Source organism: Macaca thibetana, chromosome 1 (genome assembly GCF_024542745.1).
Source record: "Macaca thibetana thibetana isolate TM-01 chromosome 1, ASM2454274v1, whole genome shotgun sequence".
NCBI lineage: Eukaryota > Metazoa > Chordata > Mammalia > Primates > Cercopithecidae > Macaca > Macaca thibetana.
In genome coordinates this window covers 158,814,227-158,830,711 of record NC_065578.1, presented here as the reverse complement: position 1 = coordinate 158,830,711, position 16,485 = coordinate 158,814,227, and the positions used below count along the sequence as shown (strand labels likewise).

Genomic DNA, 16,485 nt, shown 5'->3' with positions numbered 1-16,485 from the left:
CCCTGGCTGACACACACCTGTGTCTCTCACCCTGGCTTGGTCTTTGTGGTGCTCACCCAGCACTGGGTGGATGCTCCTGGAGCGCACCAGTGGCAGCACCTGAGGGGCTCCCGGGATGGATGGAAACAGGGTCGGGACAGGTCAACTAAGGGGAACACTGCAAGACAGGGAAGACTGACAGAAATGAGGGATGCAAAGTCTAATTAGATCACACATTTGAGGTGAAGAGCAGGAAAAAAAAAAACAACCAAATGCCACTCCCAAGGCGGAAGTCTGGAGGTTGTGGAAGCAGCTGGAAGCTGTTAGAGAGCTCCTGGCCAGACACACGGCTGCGTTCCAGGCCTCTTTACCCCTCCCCTCCCGCCTCTTCTCTCTGTCCCCTAACCTTCTTCCTCCTGGCATGGAGCCCCACCTCTCTCTCCCAACTTGTTCTGAGGGTGGGATGACTGGCAGAGGGAGAAAGCCCACTCTGTGGGGGTGGGGGAGGGAGCACAAAGTTTAAGGGGCATCCAGAAACTCAGTAATCAGAATTTTTTTTTTTTCCTTGACATGGAGTCTCGCTCTCTTGCCCAGGTTGCAGTGCAGTGGTGTGATCTTGGCTCATTGAAACCTCTGCCTCTCAGGTTCAAGCGATTATCCTGCCTCAGCCTCCCAAGTAGCTGAGACTACAGGCATGTGCCACCACACCCAGCTAATTTTTGTATTTTCAGTAGAGACAGGGTTTCACCATGTTAGCCAGGCTGGTCTCAAACTCCTCTCCTGGCCTCAGGTGATCCACCCGCCTCGGCCTCCCAAAGTGCTGGGATTACAAGCATGAGCCACCACACCCAGCCAACCAAGACTTATTTTAATACGATATTTTTGAAATAAAAATTAACTTAAAAATCCATGATGAATGAAATATTAACATTTCAAATAAAGACAGGGCCAGCATTACTGGAATTTCCCTTCTGCCTCAGCCTCCAATATGGCTTAAAGTGGCACTGTTTTGGATCCTGTCTTTATTTCGAATGTTACTATTTTGTTCTTCATAAAATGTTTGCGTTGATTTTGATTTTTAAATTATTGCACTGAAATGTTATTTATCTTGACTACTGAGTTTTTTGGCACCCTCTTACGCTTTGCACCTAAGGGGAGTATCTTAATCGCCTTACTCTAGTCAGCCCTGCTCAGGGATGAGGAAAGACAGGACAGGGCTCAGGAAGTCCCAGAGAGGATCCTGTGCTGTTTAAGAAAACTTCAATGCATGAACATGGAGGAAGGCTGAGGGACTTTCCAGACTGAGAGAAAAGAGACATGATCCTAAATTGGATTCTAATGACATTATTAGGACAACTGGTGAAATTTCAATATGGACTGCATATTAGATAATAGAATTGTATGGATGTTATTAAGTTCCTGAGTCTGTTAATTATACTGTGGTTATGCAAGAGAATGTCCTTGTTTTTAAAAGGATAGAAAGAAGATGAAGAAAGAGTGGCCAGAGGGTGACAGCTGCTTGACAGCTGCATTAAGCCAAACACCCTTCTCTCTCTCCAGCCTGTCTCTCCTACAATTCCAGGCAGTCCCGAGAGGATACAGAGGAAGTGGTGATGGCAGAAAATCTTGTCCAGAAGATAGGGTATTGGAGGGTTGGTTGAACATTTCTTCTTGAAATAAGAACTAACCTTGAATTCCCAAATTACCCCTCACCCTCCCAGGAATACTTGACAACTGGCACAGAAAGAAGGGAATTAACACCTACCCAAGCCTAGCGAATTCTCTGCATAACCCCCAGAGATAGCTATTGCTGTCCTGCTGTTGCGGAGGAAGAACCTGAGAGGTCAGGTTATTAGCCCAAGGCTACACAGTTAGGAAGTGAGAGAACTGGGATTAGAGCCCAGGACACAGCCCAAAGCCAGCTTTCTTCCCACTTTATGTTAGTTGTGCAACTTGAAATTCCCTTCTCATGCATCATCCTACCAGCTAATCCTTTCATTTATTTTTATTGAGTTGAATCCGCATTAGCCTTGAGATTTTTGGCTCTGGAGTCAGACTGCCCCAGTTCCAATCCTGGCTCCACCAGTTACTACCTAAGGGACTCTGGGTGAGGAACTTAACCTCTCTGTGCTTTCATTCTCCCATCTGTGAAAAGGGGATAATATATGGGCCTTTTATCTGTTCACCATAGGAGTAAATAAGATTATACCCGTAAAAAATTTACGAAAGTTCCTGGCACTTGGTAAATGTTCAATAAATGCCAATAATCATTATCTGTCTGCATCTGCCTTGGACTGTTTATCCTTAGGAGACAATGGCTCAATTTTGACTGTAAAACCCCTCAACACTTTGACACATACAGATGGATGCTTAATAATTTGTTCCTAAAGAAGTTATCCATCAAGATAGTACCCTCTCCCCTGTACTTAGGAGCCAGAATAATTAACACCTGAGAATCTCAAATGTGAGGGAGGTCTGTTCCTAGTATAATTTGAACTGGGAGGCGGGCTTTTGTATGTGTGTCATAGTTGAAAGTAAGTCCATTCTAAGGGTCAACATTACTGGACAGAAATAACTGACTAAGAAGATCCAGTTCTACGCTGGATGCGGTGGCTTACGCCTATAATCCCAGCACTTTGGGAGGCCAAGGTGGGCGGATTACCTGAGGTCTGGAGTTCAAGTACAGCCTGGCCAACATGATGAAACCCCGTTTCTACCAAAAATACAAAAAGTAACCAGGTGTGGTGGCACACACCTGTAGTCCCAGCTACTTGGGAGGCTGAGGCAGGAGGATTACTTGAATCCGGGAGACGGAGGTTGCAGTGAGCTGAGATCATGCCACTGCACTCTAGCCTGGGTGACAGAGGAAGACTCCATCTCAAAAAAAAAAAAACCAATTCTAGTGCTTATGCTGCTATCCAGCTGTATAAGGTGTGTAGCAAGTCCTTGTTCCCTTGGGGCGCACTGGACCTGAGAAAGGCAATCTCATTGCCCCTAGAGCAAATGATAGGACAAAAGAGCTGCTCATCCTGAGCACCTTTGGTTCTTCAGGGAAGCGCTCCTTCCAAAGGCTAACTACCCATCTGAAACCCTCACCCCATTTTAGAGGCTTCGATTCGGCTGGGGAGGACCCACAGCCTGAGAAGGAAAACAAACCAACAGATTATGCTTCTAGGTGGCCAGAGCAGGCCAGGCCAAGGGCAGGTTGGCCAAAGGTCAAGCAGCAGTCAGACCGAGCCAAGACCGAGCCTCCTGTGACAAAGCCAGAGCCAGAGCAGGGCAATTTTCTAACTATAAACGGAAACTCAAGAAGCCCCAAACCACACACATGCATGCGGGAGGATGAGGGTAAGGCACAGAAGCTACGGGGTGCACATGTGCAGAGGAAGGGGCTTCATGACATTCAGGCAGGGGACCAAGGAAGGGGGTGTGTGTCAGTGTCATGGATGCAGTGACAGATCTGGGTTTCTGGGGGCCTGGAGCTTATACAATTTGTGGTGGGCGGGGCATGGTCCTCATTAAGAAAAAGACTACAGATAAAAATATGTGTGTTAGATATGGCCTTGGAAGGGAACAGTGTAAGTGTACCCCCCCCTGCGTGGACTTCTGAACACTGGTGCACACTCACATGCGTGTGTTTCTGTGGCCTCCTTGTTCCTGTGTCAGCATTATTTCTCTTTCCTCTCACACAGTGCTTTGCCTGATTTTTTTTTTTTTTTTTTTTTTTTTAATGACAGAGAGCATGAATTAGAGCCCCCACACCTTGGAATTAAATTCCTCTCCACCACATGTGATGGGCATTTGGATTTTGCATGCCTTCCCCTACCCTCCTCCAATGCCCTCCACCATCATCACTATCTACCAGGGCGGAGTCCCTCCCTGCTCCACCCGCTTCGCTGTGAGTAGCCCCACCTTCCTCAAAGGGCATCACAGCGGCCCTCTAAGCTGCCAGAAAGGATGAAACCACAGCTCCCCCCAGCTGCCTGGCCCCTTGCATTCCAGCCGTGCGCCCAGAGTTTGACCTTCTCTGTGGCTGGCTGCAGATGTGCTCTGTGTTACAGAAATAGCCCAGCTCCTGAGCCCCTCCAGGCCCTCCCTCTGCTTCACTCAGAGACACCCCCACTTCTCTGGCTCCAAGAGAGTCAGGCAGGATCAGAGAGAAGTGCTCCATTCTCCAGCCTCCTCCCACACACTACTCAGAGCAGAGAGTGGGGTCTGCCTGTCCCGCTCCTTCTCCTTCCAACCTCAGTACTCTGTGTCTGCAGAGAGCGTGGACGGAAATGAGGTTTGAGGCATCACAGAGTGAAGGGGAGCAGAAAGAAAAAGCCTGCAGCACCATGGAGAGTTTATCCAATTTGACCCGAAGAAAGGAGGTCAGATTTAGGAACATGGCTATTACCACTGTAACCAGAGAGCCACCGTACCCATTCCTCCAGATTTCTTTTTTTTAACTACCAGCTTCATGGAGAGAGAAAGGAAAAGAATTTAGTGACAAGGGTAGAGATAAAGTCTGAATCAGATGGAGAAAGTCACTAACATATCCTTCTTCCTAAAAAGAAAAATCTCCTGCTCAAACATTTGTCTGTGATGTGACGTTTAACTCCTAAACACTACCTTCTGGTAGGAAAATACATGGATACAAGGAATGTCTAAATGTAAATTTCTCTTGTTGGAAAGTCTCAAGATAAAGACTAATCCTCGTCCCCCTTTAATTTTCCTCTTTCCAACAAGAACTTCTGCTGGGCGTAAGGCACTGGGCCTTAGCACATGGCTGGAAAGGACAAGGTCACCGTCCTGGAGGAGCTGACATCAGGTGGTGTTTTCTTCTGTTCACCTGGGGTAGAACTGTTTGGTTCCCCCAATCGGTCAGAGAGAAAAGGAAGGATGGCTGGGAAGCCACACTGCCTGGATTTGAATCCTGACTCTACTCCATACTAGCAATGGGACTTTGGACAAGTTATTCAATCTCTCTATGCCTCAGTTTCCTCATCGGCAACATGGTGGGTGAGTAATAGTTTCTACTTCATAGGATTTATTGTGAGGATTAAGTGACTTAATATTCATAAAAAGCTTAAAACGATGCCTGTTATGCAGTCTTGGTTATCATCGTCTCAACCCCCCAGCTTGTGGAACTGTCAGAAATGTAGGAACTAAAATTTGGTCCCCCTCTCCATTGCTAACTATGAGCTGTTTCTTATCAAAGATGCAAAAGGGTTTAGGGTTCTTTGCAGGTTTTGATTGCCCAACCTCCCCAAGGTCCATCAATGCGAGTGATAGAGGGAATCTTGGTCTAGAACCCCTTTGCTGTCCTCCCCCTACACCTCATATCTCTCCCCCTTGACTTGCCTGACCCTCCACACCTTTCTCATGGTTCACAGTTGGCTCTGGTCCCATGGAGCTTGTAGTTGGGAAACAGGAATCTAGAGGATCTGGGCATTTCTACAAGTAGTCAGATACGTGTCTCTTCTCCTCAGGGGTTCATTTCGATGAAGGGCAGCAGCCAGTCAAAAATGCTTCCAAATCCCATAGAGCCTGGGCCAAGCCCCTGTCTCCTCATGCAAAAATAGTTTCATATTCACTAATTCAGTCCCAAAATGGTGGGCCTGAGTCTTCCTTGTGAGCCCCAGATGGAATGAGAGACGATGGATGGATTCAGTTACATCATGAAAGAGTGATTTTAGAAACAATGAGCTTTCCAACAGCAAGACTTTTCAATGTTGACTCCCTAGTGTCAAATGGAACAATCAAATCATCTATGAAAGACTTTACTAAAAGGATAGAGTGGTACCTGAGGGGAGGGTCGGGGACTGAATGGCCTTCAAGGTCCAGGTTCCAGGTCTTTTCTGCACATGGGGAATAGCAATGACACACAGCCATGCCCCAGGTTCCTTCAGTCAGACTACCCTGCTCTTTGGTAGGCCTTGCCAGTCCTCATGCCAGGCAGGAGAAGAGCCAAGCGAAAGGAGTTGGGGTGTGTAAACTCTCCAGGCCAGACTCCCCTAGGCTTAGAGGTCCAAGAAGGGCTAATGTGCAATAGAAAGTACTAACCCCTTTCTAGAAACTGGCCCCATCCCTAGATCCACGGTTACAGCAGAAATAACCATATGCCTAAACCCGCCCCACTCTTGTGGTTACATGAGGTAGCCACCTGATCTCAGCTCAGCCAAAATCCCTCCCCAGGGATGGGACCTGAGATGGAGAGAAAAAAGAGATCAGCCCTTCTCCAGGCAACGCTATTGGTGGTGTGCACAGGAAGGAGCTGCTTCTCCATCTTTTCTTTCCTATAGACTAACCAGGAAGCTGAAAGCCCTCTCTGTCATGAGAGAAACGAACAAGCCAGCACACAGAGAGGCGCAAAGACCATACCTGTGGCATTCAGCTTCTTGCTTTTAGTCCATTCCTCTGATCCAGCCATTTCTTTGACCTCGAGCTCTAACAGACACCCCAGCACCCTTATAATTAAATTCCCTCTGGGGCTTAAGCTGCTTTGAGTAGACAGTAACTTGTACCCAGAAGTCACAAATTAATCCTAGAGGAAGGGACAAGATGACTTCTGGAGGACCCAAAATCGCCATCTAGACTTTGCACACATGGTTGGTCTGAGGAAGAAAAGGAAAGCAAACAGGAGGAAGAAGGGAAAGCACTGAGAATTTTGTCTGAAGACAGCAGAAAAGGGTGCTGGGAGACAGGGACTATCCTAGAGACCAGGCCATCTGAGAGGACAGGAAGAAAAAGGAGGGTCAGTGAAAGCAGGTGAGCTTCCTACTGCCCAGTGCAGAAGAGCTCCTGGGATGTTTAAGAGGGAGTTGGCTACAGAAGTGGGGTATGTCATATAGGTGAGCTAAGGTCCATAGGGAAGTTGGCAGGGGAGGACTGCTGACTGAAGGACTCAGGGAGCTCTGAGCTGGCAGCCAGCAAGCTGACACAGCTTTGAGACATATTCCCAGAGGACAGCCATTATTGAGGGGAGAAAACATCTTGCATTCTTTCTCCTGCACTTTCCAAAGCAAATGTGGGTCTTCTACTGTCTTAGGGCCTCACAGTTCTCTCAGGCCAAGAGGTTTAACCTGCCCCCTCATGTCTTCTTTAGAAAGGCCTACTTGCCTGGCACCAATTCCAAGAGCTAATGGCCCCTTTAAGAATATTTTCCCCCCATCTGTTCTCTAGTTGGCTGGAGCAGATGTTCCTTGTTCCTGTGAAAACTAACCTACCACGCTTCCTAATGGGTGTCTTCCTAGTAAAGCACAAGCCACTCCCCTGCCAGAGTGGCTGGCCCTTCTACTGCTTGGAGTTCACTGACTGCAGGCTCCTCACCATAGAGGATCACCATGGACACATGTGCCTGGATATTAAGAGTCCAGATCTTGCCTGACCTAGAGATGACCCAGATATGGCAGCCGCCATCTGACAGTACTTAGAAGATAGAAGAGGGAGGTTATCTATGCCATTGCCCAGACCACAGACCAGGGTCCATCTTTCCAATGATGTGTTAAAAGTAGGCTGCATCTTCAGCAGATTGAATTAGTGCTTCCTTTGACTGTTTTTTCACATTACTAATGAAGACCAGAGAGACTCCCTAATTGAATTCTCCCTGTTTCAAGCTGCTCATCACTCTCAAGCTTACCCAGGGCTCGTGATCATTGAGGACAATCCTTCTCTCAAGACAGGTCCCCACTCAAGGGAACACTTTTCCAGTCAGGCAATGGGTGGGGAAGCAGGAAGCACTGTGCATTTCACTGGCTCTGTATGGGGGTTGTTTCCACTGCAGATGATGCATCTCTCACTAAATCCAACTTGACCCCATTTGTTCTTGGCTCTCACAGCCCCCACAAAGTCAGCTGGATTCTTCTTGTAAGCCACAAAATTGACTGAACTTTAGCTTCCTCTCTTCTGAGCCATTAGCCTACTGGGATCACAGAAGTCAAAGTATAAATAAGAACAAGCCAATAAATGATCCTTATCAGATATCCAGAAAGTACTCCCCTAATCAGAGAAGATGTCAAAGTCAGAGCTCCCCATGCCCACCCTTGAGTCGTCTTCATTCATTCTAAAGATGTATTACCTTGGAGGAAAAGCCTAGCTCTGCAGGCAGACAGATCTGGATTGGAATGACAGCTCAGCTCACTCATCAGCTGAATGTCAATGGACAAGTTATTGATCCTCTCTAAACTCTAGCTTTCTCATACGTAAAATGGGAAGACCAATTCCCACCTTATAAGAATATATGAGGCAATCCAGAGCCACAATGCTTTCATAGCATTCCAAAATCTACAAACATCTGAACTGAAAGTTTTGTCCTAACTGGCAGCAAAACTCAACCTGACTTAAGCACATACAGCAGCAAACCGCGACCTGAACTGGCATGAGACTCTTTACAGCCTTTATTTACCCCACTCATGTGACACTCTCAGTCTGGCTGCAGGATATTAATGTGTTTGATTACAGAGCTGCTCCAGACCCTACTGAAGGTTTTATGTAATAAACAATGTGTACCACTTTACCATTCTAACCCATAGGCCCCAAATATTTCAGATAATGAAGTATAGAGCTATACAAGTCACCTCTCTAGCTCCCAAAGACAGGAGTTTCAGCAGAGTCACCAGAGTTAAGCTAAAGATGCTGACAGCCAGTCAAAGCACTTGCCTCATCACCAGTCTGGAGAGTCTGTGGGTTCCTGCAGTCTGGAGCTGGCTCCTGGGAATGCATGTTGGCATGGGACAGGGGAGAGGATTCAAAGAACAGCTCATCAGCCTACAGCAATCTGCTGCATTTCTACGCTGAATAGAGCTGGCGGAGGCAAAGTGTTATTTGGTTGGACTTCAGGTATAGACATGCCCACAGAATCCAAACACGCCTCCCAAGTCCCCACCTCATTGGGCTTCCAGCCCTCTCTCACCCTACCACCACCCCATGGCTTCATCCATACCACCTATTCCCTAGGGGCATTCCCAGGGGATAAATGACAGAGCTGTGGAGGAAACAGAGAGAAGAGGGGCTGTTCTCTGTGAGAGAAGGGGGGCTTCTCTCTGAGTTTATGAGGAATTGAAGGAAGGAATTCCAATTGTGAGGGGGATGATGATGATGGGACACTAGGGTGAGAAACAAACATATCAACACACATCTGAACAGGTTTGGCATGTTTCTCCTGATGCTGTTTCATGGCCTCGGGAGGCTTTTAAAATGGGAAACCAGCCCTGGTCAGTAACAGTGAAAAATGCTGGGCAATTCTCAGATCTCTTGGCTCTAGTCATACATTTTAGGGACTTACTGATGATTATTATGGACTCAACTCACTCTAAGGCACAGTCATCCAAGTGGACTTCTCAGTTCTGACCCTGGATCTGCTATCATGAGAATACCTAGTCCATCCTGCCACCTTCAGTCACTTTTCCAACAGGCGTACAACTGTTGGGCAATAAACCTGCAGTTCAGAAAGAGGTCGTGGATGCTTCTTTTCTTGGAGTGATAAAGTTTACATGAAATTCTTGGAAAGGCCCTACTGTGTATCACATGGAGACCTGAGGCATACAGAATTAAACAAAGAGGATGGTGGCAATCAAGTTCAATTCCCTCATGTTACAAATGAAGACTCCGAAGCCCACAGAGAAGGATTGAGTTGCGCAAGACCATGAAGCAAGTTAGAGACAAAGCTGGCCCTGAAGTTCGGGTATTGCTTTCCATAATCTCACCATGATAAGGAGGGGGACATCTTCAAAGGTCCAGGAATATCCTTGTTGACCTTGCATTTGCCATGTTGCCCAGGCTGGTCTTTGCATTCAGGAAAAGCCATGCTGAATGATTAACAACTTCTTCCTTCTGGCTTGAACATCTCAGAAGAGATTCTAATCTCTAAGAATTTAGCTGTACTCGCTAATGCTGTGTCCCAAACCTATCCAAAGTTAAGACAAGATCCTCCTTGGAGAAAGCTTCCTTGGGGAAAGCCACCACTGGAGGGGACCAGAGGTGGGCTAAGAAAACCACTGCCAGTCGGACACGGTGGCTCACGCCAGCACTTTGGGAGGCCAAGGTGGGCAGATTGCCTGAAGTCCAGAATTTAAGGCCAACCTGACCAACATGGAGAAATCCCATCTCTACTAAAAATACAAAATTAGCTGAGTGTGGTGATGCTCGCCTGTAATCCCAGCTACTCGGGAGGCTGAGGCAGGAGAATCGTTTGAACCCGGGAGATGGAGGTCGTGCTGAGCCAATATCATGTCATGGCACTCCAGTTGAGGGACAAGAGTGAAACTCCATCTCAAAAAAAAAAAAAAAAAAAAAAAGGAAAGAAAAGACAACCACTACCTGTCACCATCACTCATCTGCCCAACCCTAGGTGGAGCCATCAGATGAAGCACAGAGGGGTCTACCCTGCAGAAGGTACCACTCCTCAAGTGGCAGCTATCTTTAATTTACACTTCTTGGATCCTTTCCTTTCTTTCTCTCCTCTGCTAGTTTGAACAGCCCCATGGTATCCATCATCAGTCACAGGTTCAGGCTTTCCTGCATCACCATTCTTAAGGGCTATGCTGCTGGATTGACCCATCACTATCTAGAAACTGTCTGGAAAAGAAAATCTCATACACCTTGGCCTGGTCTTCCAGATCAGAGCCTAATCTTCCCTTTAGTCATTTTCCTTATGCCTCTTTGCCCTGAGAAAGCTCGGGAATCTGCCGCCCTCTCACCCTCTCCCCGCAATTGAACAACCTTCCTAATTTAGGAACCTCAACCACTTTCTTAGGCTAGGAGGGCTCTTATTTCAGGCCATGAAAATGGGATGAAGAAAATCAGAAAGTTTTCTTAGATGAAAAAGCTCCTGGGTATCTGCTTTTAGGAAAAGGGTCCTAGAATGAACCTCAAAAAGAGCACCTAGTCCAATTCCTAGGGTGGTTTCAAACTGAGTTTTTCCTAAAAGCTTTTGCTCATACAAGTCTGCACACATGTGCACACCAACCATGTGTCTCAGATTCTGGCAGCTGGGGACCTGTCTGGGGTTTCCCACATATTTGTTGTAATTCCAGGTCTGAATCCTCAAAAGGTAGGAGACTCAGACACTCTAATACCCCCAGGAGTCTCCACATTTACAAAAGCTCCAGTCTGGATTATTTTTGGGATGCGGGGCTGGTGGTGAGACAGTCACACTCTATTGCCCAGGCTGGAGTACAGTGGTGCAATCATGGCTCACTGCAACCTCTGCCTCCTGGGCTCAAGCGATCCTCCTGCCTTAGCCTCCTGAGTAGCTGGGACTATAGGCGTGTGCTACCATGCCTGGCTAATTTTTGTATTTTTTGTAGAGATGGGATTTTGCCATGTTGCCCAGGCTGGTCTTGAACTCCTGAGCTCAAGCAATCCACCTGCCTCAGCCTCCCAAAGTGCTGGGATTACAGGTGTGAGCCACCATGCCAGGCTTAGCCTATATTCTTGAGAGTTCAAGAAGACCCACCATTTCAAAAACTGATATCAAGATTTTTAAATGTTCTTGACTTCACCCACCCAGTTAAAAACATGTTTTCTCACGCTGTTCCCAAAATCCAATCCACAGATCTTCTTGGTCTTTTCCAAGGATAGAAGATGACCTCCCTCATTTCCAAAAGATGACTCTGGGAATAAGAATGGGCAAGGCCTAATCCCAAAGCCCTGCAGATGATGGAAAGTCTGCTATCCCTGCTATTCAGGACAAACGGGAAGAGGAAGTGAGAGCACATTCCTTCACCAGGGGCCTGACCCCGGAGGTAGAAACCTCTCACAAAGTAAGAATGGAGAAAGACTCAATGTGTTTATCGGTTTATCACATTCTAAAGATCCACAGAGAAAGATGGTAGTGACAAGATCAGAATTCAAGTTTTCAGGAATCTGCCCCAAAATTGGCCTTATCAGGGAGAGTCTCCTCTGTTTGGAAATGGTCCTGCCTGGAGGCAAAATTTTTGAATTTCATGGACCAATAAAAATTTCAAAAAATGAAATTTGAGGAACCAATATAAGGTTGCCAACTTTTAATTTTGCTAAATAAGGACATTTTAAAAGCCTGACTACCATCTACTCTCACCATCAGCTCTGAAAAAGGATGTTAGTAAATATTTCAGCACATCTCCTGCCCCCAAAAGATGTCTTCTAATATATTTTGCTTTCTGAAAAAAAGTGGTACATTTTCCCTATTGTTCTTATTTTACCTCAGACTGGTGAAAACTCTGTCACAGACCAAAACTTTGGAATCACTCAGCCAGAAGACGGCTCCATGTCCCTTTTAGCTTGAGCCTAAAAATTAAGACAAAGATCCTATGCTTTTGGTATTCAGACCTTTCTAGAAAACCTGAGTAGGGCAGGTATGGAAGGGAGGGGGAAATTAATACGCATACTATTCTTTACTTATATTAAAGGCACTCTGCCAATTACAAGGCATTGAACAAACGTTGGTTGTTATTTTATAAAGCAGGTGTCCAATGAGCATCTACCACCCTACTGAAACCTCTTAAATTTCTGTGAGCCCCTGAATTTTACCATATCCTTGCCTGTTCAAATAATTCAGGGAGAATAGAGAGGAAGGCAATCTACTCCAAGTCAAGAATTATCTGAGAGAAAAAGTATGCCTCTGGTTCACGGTAGAGATCATCAAATTGGTAACACAACAAAGACATAGACCCAGTGATGCCATTTCAATTGCACGATGAGGGGCCCAGAGAGGACTGGTTCCATACCAGGGAGCAGTTTTCCACTCTGCCTTCCCTATCACTGCTTCTTTCTCATTACTCTGATGCAGAAAATATGGGGGACGAACAGGTAAAGGAAAGAGCATGCATTGCTGGGCAGTGGGGTAGAGGGAGGAGCATGCAGTACTGTGGCATGTTGGATTAGGAGTTGGATTCTAATCCGCCCCTCCTGCTGACTAACCATAGCAGCATCTTTTGGCTCCAGTTTCCTCATCTATATTGTAGGAATATTTTTCCCGTCGTCCCTACAGGATTGCGGTAGACTGAGAGATCCTTGAAGGCAGATCCAGTTCTTTTCCATCTCTGTATACTCAAAATCTAGCACACTGCTTAGGGAAGAAGAGGGATCCGTAAACACCTGCTAAATTGAGCTAGAATGGGAGTGTGGATATGAAAGTGCACTTGGTTTGAGCTGCAAATCACTGCACAATTGAACAAAAGGAAGAAATTATGAGTCTGTTGGCCAAAATTATGCTCAGCAGCATCTACTAAATACATAAAGATGCTATGAATTCTATTTGGAAGTAGGTGGTGATATAAATAAAAAAAGTTTAATCCTCATAGTTTCAAAAATAACCAGGCTGTACAACCTATTAATTATATTGCCTAATAAATGGTTGTGTGATTGCCTTCTAAACTCAACTGCACTATATGATTTCTTAGGCTTAAAATGTATTTTTGTTGCACTTTGCCCAGCCCACATCACCTCTCATACATCTCTCTCTTTATATTCAGAAGTCAGTAGGTGCCGGGTGCAGAGGCTCATGCCTGTAATCCCAGCACTTTGGGAGGCAGAGGCGGGCGGATCACTTGAGGTCAGGAGATCGAGACCATCCTGGCCAACATGGTGAAACCCTGTCTCTACTAAAAATACAAAAATTAACTGGGTGTGGTGGCAGGCACCTATAATCCCAGCTACTCGGGAGGCCGAGGCAGGAGAATCACTTGAACCCAGAAAGTGGAGGTTGCAGTGAGCCGAGATCGCACCACTGCACTCTAGCCTGGGCGACAGAGCAAGACTCTGTCTCAAAAAAAAAAAAAAGAAGTCAGTAGGCAAATGGTGGTTTTCTCACCTATTCTGGATTATCTGTACATTGAGAGTTGAGATCCCTTGCCTGGCTGCAGCTTTGGAATGTGTCACAGTTTAGGACTCCCCAATCCCTCTTTTTGTTCCTTTCCATCCACCCCATATTCTTTCTCTAACTTTCTCCACCACATTCCTCCTCCAAAGTATATCTCACCACCCCAAATCTGCTTTTCAAAAACCACCTCCAGCCTCTGGCTGTGTCCCATTGAGCCTGGGCCACCCACCATTCCTGCAAGATCCTGCCTCACAGCATGTGCTGCCCACAGGACCAGTGACTGCTCCATGGCAGCCAGGCCAGGCTGCCCGCCCACCAGCCCCTGTATGAGGCAGTTCTCTGATCTCTGCTCCTTGCCACTAAGAAACACCACACAAACCCTGGGAAGACAGGGCCACATTCAGCCAACCTTACCCACCACCCACCAATCACCTGCCCTGCCCAAATTTCTGCTTTCAGGCAAAATGCCAGTTCCTCCTCCCCCTCTTCCAAGGCTTTGGCTTCCATCCTGCCCAATTCTGAGGCACTGGGAAGAAAGTGCTCCTGTCACTTGCCCCTCATAGCTTTGATCCCTTGGGTTGGTTCAAGCTAATTTCACATGGAGACCATGCTGGAATCCATACGGATTTCACCTTCCCAACAGACAGCTACAGGACTTTCAGGTAGCTTTATCAGAAATGTTCCAGGATATAAAGATAACAACAGTAGATAGACACTGGGGACTCCAAAATGGGGGAGAAAGGGATGGGGGCAGGGGTTGAAAACCAACCTATTGGGTACTATGTTCACTATTTGGGTGACGGGTTCAACAGAAGCCCAAATCTCAGCATTATGCAATACCCATGTAATGAACCTGTATGTGTACCCCACCCCCCACCATCTAAAATTTTAAAAAACAAGTGTTCTAAGCACCTACAATATCCAGGACTTACCTTAGGGGCATCAGTACTCTGGATACACATGGCTCTGTACTCATGTCTCTAAATTCCCTCTGCAGCCCCTGCCCCCAAGGGAGGAAATAGTCACCTTCTAGAAATTAGACACTTTCTTTAACTTTTTAATGAGAGACCCTGAGAAAGATGAACATTTATGCAATATTCTTATTTGCTAGGAGAGAAAGAAGGGGTAAATGGAAGGAGGAAGAGGAAGAAGAGGTAAAAGATTTGCTTCCCAACTATTAACAGAAGTACCTGCACCACACACACACTCACACACATTCACTCTCACACACTCACACTCATTCATATCTGCCTTACTGTGAAATACGCCTCTTTGCCCAACATGTGAGTTTTTCTCCCGGGTCCTCTCCACTGAAAGTTTGGCTGGCCCCGGTTCTTCCTAGCGGAGATCCCCAGGACCCTAGATTTTTTACCTTCCATGCTGGATGTTAGGACCCAGTTGGGAGACGCAGACTGCCGACTGAGAAGGAGTGAAGCAATACTTCTGATCGGAGAAAACTGCCAAGGGTGGCGGATGCAGCGCCCATGAGAAGGAAGGAGACAGGGAGAGAGCCGCGGATTCCAGAATTCCCCCAGCCTTCCAGGAAGACTCTGGTGTCAGCTCTCTCCTTGCTCCAGCACTAACTGAAAACCTAAGGAACGTCTCCCAATAAAGCTGGCTCTGAAATCTGAAACTGCAGGTTGGCCGAGTCCTATATAAACACACTCACACCCCCAGTTCCTCGGGTCTGATGGCTTACCCGCAGCCCTCGCATTCCCCTCACTCCCCACCCAGCCTGCTCCTTGGAAACATCAGACAGCCCTCTAGCTGCAGCTCCTCCTGAAACCCTAAGCCAAGCTAGCCCAGCCGAGCTGAGCCCAGAGGTGCAGGCACTGGGAGAGAGCCCTGCCAGGTGCTCTCCACTGTCTCTCCCAGCCCCAGCCCTTCCAGCAGTTCAAGTCCAGGTGCTTGAGTGGCACTCAGGATCAAGACAATAAGGGCAACAGGCGAGTCTGCAGCTTAAGAGCAGAGACTTTGAGACTTTCCCTCCATATTAGGGAATATTCTCCTAAGGATCCGATTCTAGATAACTGGGTCTGACATATATAAATTGCTAAATTCATCTTCCTCACCTCTCCCAATTTTCTACATATCCTTTTTATGGAGCTCCCCTTTCCTTTGTGTTTCCACCCATAATAGAATTTGGCCAGGTGAGACTAAGAAGGGACTATAGCAATTGTGGTAACAAACGCCTCATTCTGCAGATGAGAGAGCTGAGGCCAGAATGATGACACGGCTTGGCAAAGCCAGGGAGTGACTCCCAGCCCGATTCAGCATCTTGGAAGGTAGAAGGGAAATAAGAGGCTTAAAAGTCAGATGGGCCGGGTGGTGGCTCATGCCTGTAATCTCAACACTTTGGGAGGATTGCTTGAGGTTAGGGGTTTGAGGCTGCAGTGAGCTATGATCCTATGATCATACCATTGCACTCCAGCCTGGGTGACAGAGCGAGACCCTGTCAATCAATCATCAATCAGCCAATGTTAGTTGGAACCGTGTTTTAATACAACTAGATACTCACTTGGATCACTGACTGCAAGAAAAAAAAAATCACTTAATCTCTCTGAGCTTCGATTTCCTCATCCGTAAAATGAGGCTAAGGATCCAAACTGAGTCACAGTAAATAAGGTAACATGTATACTTAGGCACGTGGTAGGCACTCAGTAAATGCCCATTGCTCTTTCCCCTCTGCTCACCACTCCACATTACCTCCAGTCACCAGC

The 16,485-nt window shown here is 46.8% G+C and overlaps 1 protein-coding gene across 21 annotated transcripts in view; it reads right to left on the bottom strand.

The window, feature by feature from the left end:
- PLEKHA6 (pleckstrin homology domain containing A6) overlaps positions 1-16,485 on the bottom strand; it is a 156,703-nt gene that overhangs the window by 72,366 nt on the left and 67,852 nt on the right. Inside the window, exon 1 of one of the 21 annotated variants that reach the window (XM_050762489.1) lies at positions 15,138-15,468. The exons of the other annotated variants lie outside the window; for them this stretch is intronic. The gene's annotated coding sequence lies outside the window, so the exon portion shown is untranslated. Of the gene's footprint in view, positions 1-15,137; positions 15,469-16,485 lie in introns of those variants that run through there. 21 annotated transcript variants of the gene reach the window in all.